The 15,687-nt window shown below is 39.3% G+C and overlaps 1 protein-coding gene across 2 annotated transcripts in view; it reads right to left on the reverse strand.

Moving 5' to 3' along the window:
• LOC125228542 (eukaryotic translation initiation factor 4 gamma 2) overlaps nt 1-5,781 on the reverse strand; it is a 29,100-nt gene extending 23,319 nt beyond the window's left edge. Inside the window, exons 1-2 of one of the 2 annotated variants that reach the window (XM_048133144.1) lie at nt 5,536-5,781; nt 3,134-3,220 (exon numbers count right to left, since the gene is read on the reverse strand). The gene's annotated coding sequence lies outside the window, so the exon portion shown is untranslated. Of the gene's footprint in view, nt 1-3,133; nt 3,221-5,535 lie in introns of those variants that run through there. The other variant, XM_048133143.1, reaches the window with a different exon arrangement.
• Between the last annotated feature and the right edge of the window lie 9,906 nt (nt 5,782-15,687).

Here is a 15,687-nt window from a genome sequence, read left to right on the forward strand (position 1 = left end):
AATTTTCTGTGATCTGTCCAAGGCATTTGATTGCGTAGATCACGAAAATTTAAAACGAAAATTAAGCCACTACGGGATAAAAGCCGGTGCCCTCGACTTAGTCTCATCATATCTGTCGGATAGGACTCAGAGAGTAGTTATTAATGGAACTCATTCGGCGGGGTCCCGGTAGCCCTCGGAGTGCCTCAAGGTTCAATTCTTGGTCCCTTCCTCTTTTTAGTATATATTAATGACCTACCCACTCTTGTTAAAGGCAGACATGATATAGTGTTATTTGCGGATGACACTTCTCTTATATTCAAAGTGGACAGGAAGGAAAATAGCTTCGACAGTATTAATGATGCCCTATCAACTATAGTTAACTGGTTTACGGCAAACAATCTACTTTTGAACGCCAAGAAAACCAAATGCATCAAGTTTGCGTTACCTAACGTCAAGCAGATAAATAACAGCAAAATCCAAATAAAAGGTGATACGCTGGAGTTTGAAGACCAAACTGTTTTCCTGGGAGTCACTTTAGACTCAAAACTGCAATGGCACGCACATATTGCTACTTTAGCTAACAAACTTAGTTCAGCTGCCTACGCAGTAAGGAGAATCAGACAGCTAACAAACGTAGAGACGGCCAGGCTGGTATACTTTGGTTACTTCCATAGTGTTATGTCGTATGGAATTCTGTTATGGGGTAAAGCCGCAGATATTCAGACGATATTTGTGCTGCAAAAGCGAGCTGTACGTTCCATATATGGACTGGGCGCTCGAGCTTCCCTAAGAGAGAAATTCAAAGAGGTGAACATTCTTACCGTTGCCTCTCAGTACATACTTGAGAATATTATGTATGCTAGGAAAAACATCCATGAATACAAGCTTAACAGTGATATCCATAACTATAACACTAGAAACAAACATAAACTTGCCGTGCCCTTCCACCGTCTCCGTAAGGTTAGTACGTCTTTCGTTGGGAACTGTACACGTTTTTATAACAAAATCCCCATTGATGTAGTGAACTTGCCACTCGGCAAATTTAAGTCACATGTTAAGCGCTGTTTGCTAGGTAAAGCTTACTATACGGTAAATGATTTTATAAATGATAAAAATGCCTTTAAGCCAGTAGCTTGATTATGGTAGCAGAAGTTTGTAATACAACCGTACTAGTATCCAGTAAAAATGACACAGCGTAATTTTTCTCATGTGATTGTATTGTATCATTAGTTATGTTAGTAGGACGCTTAGAGACCTTATACACCTCTAAGATTTTTGTTTTCATTATATAGCGTAGTTATATAAAATTTATTTAAAGTATGATAGTACACTGACCCTTAGAGACCTTTACATCTCTAAGTCACGTTGAGCATGTAATTAGTTATGTATAGCTATACTAGGCATTGTTGCCCTCTTTAATGTCACCTACAAGCTTAATGTCGTGTTTCACTGTGTCGATTTTTCTTTTGTCAATTTGCTGTTAGCTTGAACATGTCATGCTCGCTTAAAAGTCTTTGCTTACGGTGGCGTGTTGATCGGGTCGCCACCTTCCCGAATGGAGGTTGAGGGAGGCGATGGCTGAGATACGCGTCATACTCGTGAACGGGTGCTGTTTGTGGAGACTGGTCTGTTCAAGCTTACCTGGGCCACATGTTTTGTTAGATTATTTAACTTTACTTTTGAGCGGATTGCGAGACACTACATTCGGTTCTTGTAAGAATTAAACTTAAGTAAGTAATGTCTTAAGGATGACACTAGAGACCATCACGTTGTCGTTTAATTTAGTTAATTTTAGCTTTTGGACACTTAGAGACTTTATACATCTCTGAGATTTTGATTATATTTTATTTTAAAATAGACTCCTTACTTTAATGACCTTGTTGTCGTTTGATTAAGTTAATGTTAGTTTTTTGGACACTTAGAGACCTTATACATCTCTGAGATTTTGATTATATTTTTAAACTTAATTTGTAACCTTGATTGGCCCTTATTTGTAAACTTGATTTGTTCTTTAATGATTGACAACTAGAGACTTGTACATCTCTTGAAATGTGTAATTTAGCTGTTCATTTTCTGTATTTTTTATTTTTTTTGTATTATTTGACAAAGGTTTTTACTTTTAAATATTTTAATTTTATAAAATTTGACTCTTGGAGACGCTATACATCTCCATGGATTATTTGATTAAGTATAATATTTTTACTTGTAATATTCAGTCTTTTACAACTATTGAAGTATTATAGATTTCTTTTATCTTTGTATCTGTTTGCACTTTCTTTATGTATTGATTATAGTTAGTAATAATATGACATTTAGAGACTTTATACATCTCTAATTCTATATCAGTGTATAGCTACTTTGCTTATGATTAATATTTTTAGTTAATATTTCTATTAATTTCATTTGTTTAACTTTAATGAATACTCTGTAATGTTGACATGTAAAAGTGCCCCCGTGGCCTATTTGCTGAATAAATGATTTTGTATTTTGTATTTTGGTGCTGTCAGCTGCAGCACTTGTATGACGTGCAGAGTTAGTAGGCGAATAGCATTATATCAAAGACATATATAACTCCGTATAGACAGATAAAGTCTAAGAAAAAAACGTATCTCAGCACCATACAGAAAAAGGTACGGTGGCCTAGATGGCGATACACCTTTAGGGGACGCTCGGCTAGATGGCGCTAATATTAATATTTGACATTTTAACACATTTCAAGCTAAAATATGAGCCAAATTGTCAAAACTGAGGTTCAAAAGTTTTAAGCCTATGTCAAGAGATGGCTGCACTGTGAAATTTTAAAGAATAACTCTCATAATACTCGATCATATTGATACAACACATTTCGTTTCCGAATATTTGTTACATTTTTGTCCTTGAATTTCAAAATTAAAAGAATATGGGCCAAATGACAAGTACAACACACTAAAGTATCACAGACGAAATTCGTCTGGAAATAAATGAAACCATCTGGCAATTTTACTTTTCGAGTCAATCGCTATAATACACCCAACATGCGGTAATTATGTCACAACGTAAGCCGTTTCAGTTTATTAAGCCTAGATAAAATAGCGAAAAACTTCCGTAGTTCTAAGGCCATTTTTTCCTTTTTAGTTTCCAAGCCGTATAGTTTTTTTTTTTACCAACATACCTTATCCGAGTCGAGCTCCAAGCCGAGCAGGTCATCGCTCAGCTTTTGGAACTTTTCCGGTGTGAGTTTGTTGAGGATACCGCGGACCTGCAACCAATCAAAATAATTTTAATGAAAAAACACGACGCAGTTTAATATACAATACAATTAGAGAAAGAAAAAGATAAACAGAGAAAGGCTATGATGTTTATAATAAAATAATCCATTTTCTAGGATCGTGTATTGTGGACTGGACGAAAGCAGCACGGGCGGATAATCAAAGTCATTCACATTTTGCTCAACCAAATATAATATCTTCACGAGCACGAATGTTTTACGGCATGAATGTGTACAATATAGTATGATGTTTTATGCATTGCACAGCGCCTTGGTGTCTCACTGTAATACTGTGTAATTTGTTTTTGAAATAAAATAAACGGACTTGGCTTACAGCTTGCGTCCAGCCCAGGCCACGGCCTAAACAGAGAAGGAGCTTACGACCACCCGCGGTTGCATACCTTGAGCGCCACCCCCGTTGAAACCGCGATTCCGTCTGATCAACTAATAGGTTGTACAAATCTCACATATCGTATGCTATATTTTATTAAATTTCATGATCAATTTAGTTAAATAAACCTCGGTCCAAAAGGCTATAGAAGCCATGCAGGCTACAAACATACAGCTAGATATTGCTTCGTTTATTTAGGACTACCTTTTGCCCGCGGCATCGCTCACGTTAAATTAGAAAATTGGGGAATACTCCATACAAACTTCCACCCCCCATTTTAGGCAAGTGGAGGGTTTAGAAAGAGACTAAAATAGCCTAGATCACTCTCCATCCCTTCAGCTATCTCCACTTAAAAAATCAAGTCAATTCGTGGCTCCGTTCTGCCGTGAAAGACGGACAAACAGACACACACACTTTCCCATTTATAATATTAGTCTGGATATGGATTAGTAAAACAAATTGCCCTTCAACTGAAGTGGCAAATAGTGAAGTTTACAAACAATTCGCGAAAAGTGAGGCTTATCGGTGACCGATTGCGATGACCCTGCGCAGGTTATGAAATGAACGATAACATCAACCTTCCTTAATATATCAAAACAAAGCGCCGAGTTTTCTCATTGGTTTAATTTTCCGTTAAAATGTTGCGCCACCCGCCGCAACTCGTTAAGGGTGCTTTCAAAAAAACGTCAAAAGAATGTAAAATTGATAGTTTTTGTCGGTGAAATACTACACTTCCCGCTATCCAATAGATTTCGTTAATTCAAGTTTCAGTTAGAGCATCTTATTATCTTGATTTTTATAAGACTGGATTTTTGAAAACTAACTCACTAAATTAATTATGAATTTTTCTCTAATGCACGTTTAAAAACTCACGTATAGAGCTGAATTAGTCGATCTTATTTGTAAAATTTGGACAATTTTGAATACTAAAACAGGTAAATTTATAATTCGTATATCCTGTACTACAATCTTCTCAGACTACATTTTTATTATAAGGTTTTGAAAAAGAATAAACGAGGCTATGACGAATTCAATTTTTTTCAGAAATTACCTAAAATTAAGTGACAATTTCTTTGAAAATCTACATCACATCGAAGTAATTTCTGTACTTAATTAATCTGCAACGTTTACTTAAATTGCTGTTATGCCTTAGTGATTATAAATTGCTATTATTTATTTTTGGTAATTTTTTGAAAACGAGCCTTCACCGGTACAATTATTACCACTTTTGGACATTTTCTCATATTTTGTTAGACCAAGTAGTAAAAGTCCTATAATGTGATATATATTTGTAAACTACTCGCAAAGCCCTTTAATTTGATACCACACACGGTATGATCAAGCGCTCGCTTGCGATTTCACTGTTTTTCACACGAAAGCCCTCTTAAGATATTGTTAGATTTGACGCGGGCAATGATTATCGGCATGACAGTTAATTTTTGTTGAAAGTAAGGGTGAAGCTACACGACGTTATTTATGTCGCGCAAATTCGTTCACGCTATACAATATACTTATGATCACGCGATGCGGTGTATGGAACGACCAAACTTCCACGGCAGAATTGTGCTGGTGTAACTGTAAACGTCAAATGTATTTAGGCATTCATTAACGCATAATTTTCTTGTCCCAGCTGCTTTCGACACCGCCAACTGGGTTTGTACTTGTTAGTGGCTAGTTACAGCGTTGGTCATGAGCTCTGGCGTACAACAGCAACAGAGCCTCACCGTGCCGTGTGGTGCCGGCATCAGAACAGAATCCACTAATCCTTTTCGCCCCGTGGGTGTCGTATAAGGCGACTAAGGGAAGACTAATGGCAGCAGATATGCACATGAGCAAGGCTCATCCGTATCCTTAGCGGGGTCCTTGCTCAGCAGACTTGTGCACAATGCCACCACAAAAAAAAACAGGGCCTCACCTTTCGGAATATGGTGTCGTGTTTGGCATCTCCGTCGGGCACATCGTGTTCCCTGAGAGTGGAGGGCGGGACCCAGCGGCGCCTGTTCAGGGGGACGGGCGTCCTCCCCGAGGCTCGCAGCACGGGCCCCGGCTGCCGCGCGCTGTCCGTCTTGTCGGCCGTGAGTCCGCGCGCTGTGCCGCCGCACCCCTCACCCTGCAGCCCCGGTCCGATGCGAACGGGTACCACCACGCCTCCGCGAACTGCCTGCAAACAGATATGTTACTTTTAGGACTAGTTGTATTAACCACAGTCAACAGACGAATCAGAGGTGTATCGAACTTTGCATACGAACATTTAGGAGACATACAAACATCAAAGGCGAGGCGATTATCGCCTCCTCTCGTGCGATATCGTACGCATAGTTTACATGATACGATATTTTTTCTTGTACTTCGATAATCGTACGTTGGAGGCGAGAAACTCGTACCATCTAAATGGGCCTTTACACAGCGAACGCTTTATCGGTAACATACAACACATCCTGGAACATTAAATATATCCTGCAGCTATATTGGTACTGGTAGATTTCTAATATTATTTGCAGTAAGCTGTTTACAGTTGTACCTACTTGCTATCAGTATTGGAAAATAATTCAAAAATCAAAATGTAGCATAACATGTTTTTGTGGGCATGACCTAACTCTGACCTACATGGAAAATTTAATAAATAAAATAAAGGATCTTCATCACGAAACGATTTTACACAAACACAATAAAATAGGTTTTTAGGCACATCATCATCACAGGCCTTTGCGTCTATTGCAGACGATTTACACATTGCTGCTTCGACAACGGGTTTGGTGACTGTGGAGGCCGATTCGCGAGCGGCACGACCTGCCACATTTTTGGCAGAGGAAACTCATACCACCTGAGGTTCTAGTCTCGGTTTGCTTTCTGCGACACCTTTTACTATCTAAAGCATTAAACCAGGCTTCGTCGCATAGCCCTCTCCCCTCCACAACACGCTTTCGCCATTGACCTCGGTCTTCAGCTAAGGTTTCCCAGGCTTGATGGTCGATTTGAAATGCAGACATGTCTCGCTTAACACAGTCTTTGAAGCGTAGCATCGGTCTTCCAACGTTCCTTTTAGCATACGCGACTGCACCTAGCAAGACACGTCGAGGTATTCTGGAGGGCTCCATTCGGTGCACATGCCCCAGCCACCGCAAGCGTCTCTGTTTGAGAAGAGCGGTAAGACTGGGCAGCTGCGCTTTTTCAAGAACCTTTCGGTTTGTCACTTTGTCCTGCCAAGTTATGCCAAAAATGTTGCGTAGACAGCGCATGTGAAAAGTGTTAAGGCGTCGCTCCTGTTTTGCATACGTCGTCCAGGTTTCTGCTCCGTACAAAAGTATGCTTAGAACGCAAGTCTGGTATACTATAATTTTCGTTCTAATAGTGAGATGTAGAGATAGGCACATAATATAATGACAATCCATCCACGTCATAAACAATATATTTTCTATAAACTGTGAGAAAAATTGCAAATATTGCAATCATAGCCATTATGCCAAGTGTCTTTTACGTGAAAGAATTCATCTAAAAAAATTTAGATAGATAAACGAGTATTCTAAATTACGTTCGTAAGAAATTACGTCTTATTAACTTCAGGCATTCTTATTCGCTAACGTTGAGTAAGCATAAATCATAGGTATGTGCATAATCTCGGTTTGTCCATAGCAGTTTAATGTACAAATATGTTAGAATACAAATAAAAGGTTCATAATAATCGTTTTTCCCAAACTCAATAAGCCGCTGGCCAATATATTTATAGTCTAAAATATAATCTCGTAAAATTAAGCATGACGCAGCAGCAAACACGTTTATTTTGCAAGTATGTATGTATACGTATTTAACATACATTATCAATGCACGATACTACGTATACATATAATAAATAAGAGAATGAAACAAAAACAAACCACGCAACAACTGCACGTTTTTCAAAACATCTTTAGAAAAGTTCCTTCCTAAAGTTTGTAACAGTAAGCAGCGAGCGTAGCACACTGGTGTGATATACCTACCCTATTGTCCGCCTGGTTCGCTTTTCCTTGTAAGGTAAAAAGTAAACAATTGTTTCAAAAAGTCTATCATTACATTACGCTACATGAATTTTATCTACTGAAACGTTACTGTCATAGACAACTACCCAAATTAACACAATGAATTGAATGCGCTGCATAAGACCAAGAATACCATACAAACCAAACTACTGTCTGTACGTATGTAATGTACCCATTACGTCGCCTCTTAAACGCAAACAATGTCATTTTCCCGAGGAATAAGCAAGTCTAAGTGCTACACGTGTCGCTTCTCGCCGTCTATAACGCCTACATGTGTCATCAGTGTAAGGATTCAGTGAATTTCCTTTGTGTAGAACTAATGGAATGGCCGCTCCACCTGATCAGTAGACCGACGACCCCTGCCGGTCGATAAATAACACAATACACGCACTTTACGTAAGGCTTACACTCACTAAATATAACGCCGTGACGTCATGCTGGCTGGATGATACTTTTGGCACTGGCTTTAATTTTTTTGACGTCTATAACTTAGCATTAACCAAATGTGTTTAGCGCGCGACTCCGGCGCTACACCAATTTGCGTCCGAGTGTGCAGAAACAGGCGTCAGACCCGTCCAATCATACAGAGGTTTAAAGTATGTAGTCGCATTCGTGAAGTTTAGTCTGGTTCGCGTGTGGAGATGAGATCGGTAAGTGTCGTGAATGAGCCTCGATCGGTGCGATTGGCGTTCGCAAACTAGTTTGGAGTCGGCGCATGTATCGAGCAGCGACCGGGAGCAGACGGTCGGCGGGCGCAGGTGAGCCGCGGTCGACGCCCGCGCCGGCACAGCTGACGCCCGTCGTCTAGCCCTAGTGCTCTCCCAGACCTGCATTTTCAAAATCATAAGTGGCCGGCGTTGCCACGCAGATGGATTTGGAAGCGCGTCAGCGCGCGAGCGCGGCGGGCGCGGCGCGGGGTCGTCGCCCGCGGGGACCTTGACGCGGCCGCTGCAAGGTCGCCGCCTCCGTCGACCGTCATGGCTCGCCGAAATGATTCTTTACGAGGCCCGCTCGACGCGGAGTATTGACATATCGGTGCAAAAGCGGTGTCGGCGACCCCTCGGAGCATCCCCATAGGGTCAGGTCCCGGGCGGAGCCGCCGGGCGCGCCGCTGCCGGAGGTCGACGACCCCGCCGCACACAGATATTCGTTAATCGCTCGTCGCTTCGTCGCGACTGCTTTTTATTCAATGTGACACCTAACGTTTGCCGATTTGATAACGATTTTCGCAACAAAATTAAAATCGAAATTTAACCGATGCGGTAAAAATAGTAAAAATGCAAAGATTTAGGCTGCCTGATTTAGACAGAGTGCGAACTCGCATGCGATTTTAGTTACATTGCGGGCTGTTGAGGTTACATACAATTTTGCACAGCCTTCAAATACCGCAATGTAATAAAACTCGTATGCGAGTTCTCGAACCGTCTAAATGGGCCCTAAATGATTTTTTTTTAAGACTGAGCAAAAATCTAAAATGTTTACTGTCATGTCATCTACAGGATTGAAACTTGCGTCGCTAACCGTACGCGCCGCCACGTGACCGAAGCCCACTATGCCGAATTCTACTTCTTTCCGAGAAAAGTTAGCATGGGAAACCCGGCTAGCGAAACGAAGTTCAGAAGGAAGTTGTTGGTAACTTTCTGAATAATTTAGTAACTGGTAAAACAGAAATCAGTACAAGGATTTGTCCTAATTTTATACATCTACAGAGATTAATGCATTTCCTTGTGGAATATACACAAATAAACAGATAAAACGGATGTATCTCCGCAGCTTCCGCTCAAGCGATCGACACAATCAAATAGGTATCTGTTTTTAGCCGCGATGAGTGTAGCGAGCAATACGTGTAGCCCGTGTAGGTCAATACCCACGTCGGGACAATGGGCCGTAGGCGAGGGCAATCGCCCTTCGCCACCCTCCCTAGTTCGTCTCGGGACACCCGATAGACGCCTCTCATTGAGTCTAGCCTAAATTTGTTGCTACCATTGCCCTCGTTTCGTACAAATGACTTTGGGTAAAGTTAATCAATATGAGAACAAGGCGAGTAAGACGTTCAGATAAATATCGTTCGTATCGTTTTGGGTATAACGTGTCGTGTACCTTTTGAAATTCTATCAGGGCATTTTCGCGAAAAAAGATTCAAAAACTTTTTTCTTAAATAGGTAAATTTAATGTTTTTCCTACTCAGAATCACGAGCCCATCGATCCTACTAGGTAAAAAAAGTGTCCCAAACTAAATTTTTCCATTTCATTACCATTTTTCAAACACTTTGTACAGCTGTTCCAAAGTGGGAAATATGCAAAATAATAGAAACTTTTGGAACCATTTTTTTGTCTCTTGTTTTTTGTCCTAGATCGAAAGGGATCGTGATTCTGAGTAGGAAAAACATAAAATTTACCTACCTTAGAATTTTTTTTTGTAATTCGAACCGAATAGAAATAGACTTAGTCATAAATGGATCTTAAGAAACAATTGAACCCCTAAAATAAAATGATCCGCACACAGTTAATCAAACAATAGACTCCCTTCCCTTGTGTTTCCCTGCCTTCCCAGTGCAGGTAATTTTTAACCTGTCATTCGCATAAGTTTGTTTTTGCCTGTAATTCCAGGTACCAATTAATCACCGTACATTTCTAAAAATTTACTGTTTGAACGCATATTGGTAAATTTTGTGGAATCTATTTTGTGGTTCTGAGTATAGACTTTGATGCTTTGCAATGATTTTAAATTATTTAAAAATTCATTTATCCAAATTCATTTTGTTCGTGTAATAAATATTTTCTCCTAGGAATGTCGAGACCTCGAAACTTCAAAGTGTATACTGAAAAACGTCTAAATACACGTGCGAAGAGGAAGTTCGAAACGAGAGGGGATTTAATTTATCCACGACCGAAGAAAGTGCCTAAACCCTAAATATATTGCATACTAACAGATTTGTATCTACTAGTAATTATTTTACTGCTTCAAGTATTTCATGCTTACGTGTGCTTGTAATTCACCTTCAATTAGAAGTTAAAAAGTCTTAATGAATCACAAAGTCGCGAGTGAGTCTTACAGCGCTCCTGAAGCCTCCAGATGTTTCGCTTCATTCACGCGACAAATGCAGACCAAGCGCGGAGCGACCAATAAACAGAGTTATAAATAGACCGAATAGGAGTGAAATAAGTGTGTATGTTTATCTAATTGACAATACACGGAGTGATTCGTTAAGGCCAAGTTCACGCTATGCGAGGTGTGTTGCGTCAGCGCAGAACATCTTACTATTACCCACGGGAAATGTGAATGTCGTGTTTTTTAATTATCCTATTTTTTTTAATTTTCCGCTTTTTCAAGAGACGGAATCGGCCATAAAAACTTAAAAGAAAAGTCTGTAGAACTACGGATTTTTTAAATTGCAATCTACGGAATTCTACGGAAATTTTGGCCGCAGCCTACAGATTTACAGAATTATAATCTGGCAACACTGTGTGAATGGTTAGCTAAGAAATCAGATGTACATTTTACTGGTGACAGGCTGACGGAAAGTTTCCAAAATTCTGAAATTTTCACATAGGAAAACTTCGGAAACTTTACATTGGTACCTACTTTTTATGGACAATTGTATGGATGGAAACTTTCCATTTCATAAATTTAAATTCCCTTTATTTTTCGTGAAATTTTTCAAGAAATTTAAAAATTTTTGGAAAGTTTCCGCAACTTGCACATAACTGCGTGAGACACTGTATGACTGTACGTTGCCCATGTAAGTTGTATACTAACAGCAACACTAACTTAACTAACCATCGGTAAAATTTATGCCCTTGTAGTAAGGATTACAAATTTACAGCTAACAGTGTTGTCGATGGTACCTACTAGGTGTTTTTTGATATTTTCCAAGACAGCGTACCGTACATCCATGACAGTACGTCGTACGTCAAAGTAACTTTAAGAAACAAAGGAAAAAGATGAATAATAGATATATCGTACTATCCTCGTATTTAAGTATATAATCCCGTTCCGTATTTTTATTTTTTTACTTCGATTATATGAATACTGTATGTATATACAAATATGGTCTCTATAGTTCTCGAATCTGCAGTTTTAAAAATACAAACACGTTTGAATCTAAAATGAGGAAAAAGCTGTTAACACAGGTTCTGCAATGTAAATTAACTGGTTTGTCCTAATTCAATTCTGAAACAATATTTCGTGCAAAACACAGTGTTTCCGCATTGTTTCAATTGCTTGGATGTAATTAATATAATATTTGGCATTTAGATGCAATGAAAAGATAGATATAAGCTATCTATTTAACCCCCGAGGCCCCGACGCAAAAACGACGAGGTGTTAATAACGGCGACGACGGGGTGATAAGTTTGACGTGGCTGTCTGTGGCATCGTAGCTGCCGAACGGATGAACAGATTTAGATTTCGTTTTTTTTTTTTTTTTGTTTAAATCTGAATTAGTCGGGAGTGTTCTTAGCCATGTTTCATGAAAATCGGTCCACTATGTCGCGGTCGGGGGTTTTTTCAAAATTTTTTTTGTGGTTAGGTTATTATTTACTCACAATAGACAACATTGCAGCATTTGCAGCTATCTACCCAAATTATAGGTCACACTAAAATGTGTTTAAACTATCCTTTTTTTTCTGTCAAACCAAAGTCAGAAACATCAAGTTTAAATTGATGAATAAGTATACTTACTAGAAAGAGGTGCAAATGGTTTAAGATTGCTAAAGATATTTTTTGGCAACCGTATGATCTAAAAAAGCGCTCCAGTTTTTTGTCATTTGCTGGCTAACGCATAGCACTTAAATTTTTCACCACACTAACGGGTAAAGGCTTACTTTGCTATTCGAAAACAGATAGCAAAATTGCATTTTATCCACAAGAGTGCAAATTCATTTCATACAAATTTTAACTTGATGTCTTAAGCTGGCTGGTAGAATTTACCTATGAATTGATTTTGAATCATAAAAATATTGAATTAACAAATGGATTTGATTTAGGTTGATGTTTTATAGTGAGTATTTTGTTCCTGTTGGTGTGGTGAAAAATTTTGTGTTTCACTCGGTGGCAAAGTTTGTTTAACCTTCGTGCCTTGAAACCCTCGCGACGCTCAAGATTCCACTTTTTGAACCACTCGCTACGCTCGCGGTTCAATATTTGAATCTTTCGCTTGCTCGGGTATCAATATTGACACGTGCGGTTAAACAAGAACTTTGCCCCCTTATAAAACAAATAAAACTATTATTCTTGTCCTAGTTGCACATTTTATCAGTTCGACCTAAGCGAAGAACGTTTTGATTATGTTACGAGGCTAAACCGCGGGGAAAAAACTATAATCCGAAATAGCGACGATAATATGAATATGGCTAGTTATTGGACGCCCATAAAGCGCAAAAACAACACTAACGAAAGAGCTTGTAAAAGATGTTCTCCGAATTGGAATTAACCCATTTAATGCCCAAAACGAAGAGCAGTGGCAACATATTAGTTCCAACTTTCACCAAAAAAGCACTTTCTCACGAACATTTTATTGCAAGACAGTAACGCGCAAATGAGTCGACGAAATGCCAACACAACGCGGTTACAGTTAAGAAGGTCAAGAGAGGCACATGGCAACTATACAACGTGTTTCCGGTATCACTCAAAACCCCAGACACCCCAACTGATTTTTATTTTTTTAAACTCATCCAGAGTACTCATCTTTTAATCTGATGTTTACTTTTTTTTAATTGAATTTTTAATTTTCTGTACAGCTCTACTCGGCTTTTAACTCTACACTCAATAAAATAGTTGCTAACTACCATCATAAACCTTAAAACTATTTATTTGTGTACGTTACTGCTATATTTCGCTTTACATCAATACAATATACGTTTTTTTATGTAATCTACTGTTTCTACTATCATTCTTATATGTTTTGGTCTACAGTTCACTATCAATTGTCATCTAATCAAAAGCTATTTGTCCCTTTAAAACAATCCTTAATGGTATGAGTTATGACTAGCCTTTTCACTTCTGATTGAGAACTATAAATTTAATTTTCGGACATAAATTGTATATTATACGTACAGATAAATAGTTACTATAATCTGTAGTAAAATATATTTCGAAGAGCAGTTGCCTCATATTCTAGCTAAAAACTTTTTGAATAACCACAGACCAGGGGGGTTACCATGACATACTAAAGACGTTCAGTTTAGGTTGAGAGAAAGGGACACAGCTATAGCAGTTACATAGCTCCGTCCCTCTCTCTCAACCTAAACTGAACGGTTTAGCACGTCATGGTAACCCCCCAGGTTGGTCTAAGCGGTTTTCTCTTTAACGGAACTTTATTTTTATAGCTGATATTTAGGTAAATTCCGAACCCGCGCAATATAACTGAAACTATACTCTACGGGGTACTAACTACTCACCGATACAATCGATTACGCTTCGTAGCGTATAGTAGCTCTCTCTCTCTCTCTCTATATATATCGCTCGTCCGTATTGGCACGACAGAGACAGAGCCAGCAGGGTTAGCACATGATTGTCGCGAGAGTATGTCGCCGCGAGATAGACTACCCGTCCTTATGTCATTAATACAACTAGAAGAAGATGTGTGATCTATCTCGCGGCGACATACTCAATCATGTGCTATGCCTACAGGCTTGCTTTTTAGAATTGCATGGCGTGGCCAAAATTGCTTAACCCTTACAGTTTCGTTACGACAGCTTGCCAAATTGTAAATGCTATTGACGTGCGTGAAGGAGTGGCGACGATTGTCAATTTGTCACGAATATACATAATCTTATGGGCATGTCAAATATAATGTTAGCGGCGGCCGTTCGAACTAATCTGACTGCATAAGATTTAACATAGAAAGCACAGATTGAGCGAACCTAGTGAATAAATAACTATTTCAAATCGATAGCATAAATAGTTCTCGAGATATTTCGTATCGTATGTGACAAACAGAAAGATGGACGTCGCACCGTTTTGATACGGAATCCTAAAAAAATAGCAGAATTAGCACAAACTAGTAATTCAGCAATGTTAAGTTCTAAAAGGGGACAGAGTCGCACCATAAGAGTTCTGGTACGGAACCCTAAAAACATTAGTAGAATTAACACAAACTAATAATTCAGCAGTGTAAAGTTGCAGGGGTGTCCTGCAGTCCCGCCCCGCGACCCAGTTGGCGGGGCCGCGTCGCAGGGCCGCGCTCGATGAAGCGCTACCATTGACCCACATTCGCGGCCCCGCCGAGGCGCAGCCTCTGCACCGCTGCACGGCTGACACATCCATATACCCGCTAGACGGGGACGAATTAGAGTTTGCCAATAGTCAAAATAATGAAATGTTAAAATTAAGTTGATACAACCAAATCTTCGTACTAAAAAATGAGGCAAAATTCAAATTTGCTATAAGTATTGAACCTTCACCCTTACATTTTCCATCAATTTTTAAGTGTTATGGCTCGTCGATAATTCCACTAACAGTAGGCCTAGCACATGATGGCCGCGAGAGTATGTCGCCGCGAGATAGATGACACGTCTTCTTCTAACTGTATTAATGACATAAGGACGGGTAGTCTATCTCGCGGCGACATACTCTCGCAGCCATCATGTGCTAGGCCTACAGCTAACATCAAAGTTTACAAAGTCACGCGTTTTATGAAGACAATTGGCCGGTGAGGTTTAAATTTATCAAATTTACCGCCATTTATAGTGCCAAGATGTAGTTGACCGGCTATATGTCTTCAAATGAAATAAATACGATTAAATTACACAATGTTTCAGGCATATCTGCCATTTATTTGCGTTTGTACTATTTTAAAGTTTAAATTGCCCCCCGTCCATCCGCTGTGTGCACATCGTACATTATTGGGTATATCAACGTGTGTACAGGTGTCGTGTAGCGCGAAAAGATTTGTCTTCGTATTGTTTCGGAAACGTACGAAGGCGTAATGCTATTTCAGTCAGTCTCAGTGTCCTTTCTATCATACATTTTATGAAATTAAGTTAATATTACGTCTTATGTCTGCTGTCAATTTACTTGTACAGTGGCGGTATTCCGCATCTGTTTG

Source organism: Leguminivora glycinivorella, chromosome 8 (assembly GCF_023078275.1).
Source record: "Leguminivora glycinivorella isolate SPB_JAAS2020 chromosome 8, LegGlyc_1.1, whole genome shotgun sequence".
NCBI classification, from domain to species: Eukaryota; Metazoa; Arthropoda; class Insecta; order Lepidoptera; family Tortricidae; genus Leguminivora; species Leguminivora glycinivorella.